General features: G+C 41.2%; 1 non-coding gene across 1 annotated transcript; it reads right to left on the bottom strand.

Moving 5' to 3' along the window:
• Positions 1 to 612: 612 nt before the first annotated feature.
• On the bottom strand, positions 613 to 719 carry LOC123838004 (U6 spliceosomal RNA). The gene has a single exon (XR_006789348.1). It is a non-coding gene; the product is annotated as a U6 spliceosomal RNA (small nuclear RNA).
• Between the last annotated feature and the right edge of the window lie 418 nt (positions 720 to 1,137).

Here is a 1,137-nt window from a genome sequence, read left to right as displayed (position 1 = left end):
CCTCCCTCTGGACTTAGCTACAGAATGTATAATTCCTCTTTATTGTTTTAGGCCAGTAGAAATACAAAAGGAGCTATGATAGTCTAAGAAAAAGAATACAGACTCCTCTTCCTCTGAGACCAGAGGGTGAAGTTACAGAGAAATGATAGAGAAATGTGAAGTGTTTTTTTGGTTGAACATCTATTTGTGTGTTTTCTATGAGCTAGACAATACATTTAAGACTCTATACTCTTTTTTTATTTTTATTTTTTTTAAAGATTTTATTTATTTATTTGACAGAGAGAGACACAGCAAGAGAGGGAACACAAGCAGGGGAAGTGGGAGAGGGAGAAGCAGGCTTCCCACTGAGCAGGGAGCAGGATGCCGGGCTCAATCCCAGGACCCTGGGATCATGACCTGAGCCGAAGGCAGACACTTAACGACTGAGCCCCCCAGGCGCCCCATGACTCTATACTCTTGATTCAGCATATCCTCACAACAGTTTTATGAGAACTATCATCATTTTATTTTTATTTTATTTTGTTGCCATCAATAAGAAATTTACTTGTTTTAAAAAAATCCAAATGCTGCTATTGTCCAGAAAAATTTAACAGGTTTATTTATAATGGTTATAAAAATATGGAATGCTTCACAAATTTGCGTGTCATCCTTGCACAGGGGCCATGCTAATCTGCTCTGTATTGTTCCAACTTTAGTATGTGTGCTGCCAAAGGGAGCACCATCATCATCATTTTATATGATAAACTGAGGCTATAAGAAATTGAGGGGCGCCTGGGTGGCTCTGTTGTTAAACATCTGCCTTCGGCTTGGGTCATGATCCCAGAGTCCTGGGATCGAGCCCCGCATCGGGCTCCCTGCTCTGCAGGAAGCCTGCTTCTCCCTCTCCCACTCCCTCTGCTTGTGTTCCCTCTCTCGCTGTCTCTTTCTCTGTCAAATAAATAAATAAAATCTTTAAAAAAAATAAAAAAAAATAAAGAAATTAAGTGATTGGATGTGTCACTTGGCAGTAAGTAGAATTCACAGTTGAGTAGCATGTGAGTCTAGGTAGAGAGGCTTCCAGATCCCCTTGCCCTATGGTTGGGTTGTAGCAATTTTCCCAGGAAAGCAGGGAACATGCAGAGGCAGAGAGCATGTTGA

The sequence above is a fragment of the Mirounga angustirostris genome, unplaced genomic scaffold (assembly GCF_029215605.1).
Source record: "Mirounga angustirostris isolate CCGP_5_RB_7025 unplaced genomic scaffold, mMirAng1.0.hap1 SCAF_8, whole genome shotgun sequence".
NCBI classification, from domain to species: Eukaryota; Metazoa; Chordata; class Mammalia; order Carnivora; family Phocidae; genus Mirounga; species Mirounga angustirostris.
This window is presented reverse-complemented; position numbering and strand designations above follow the sequence as displayed.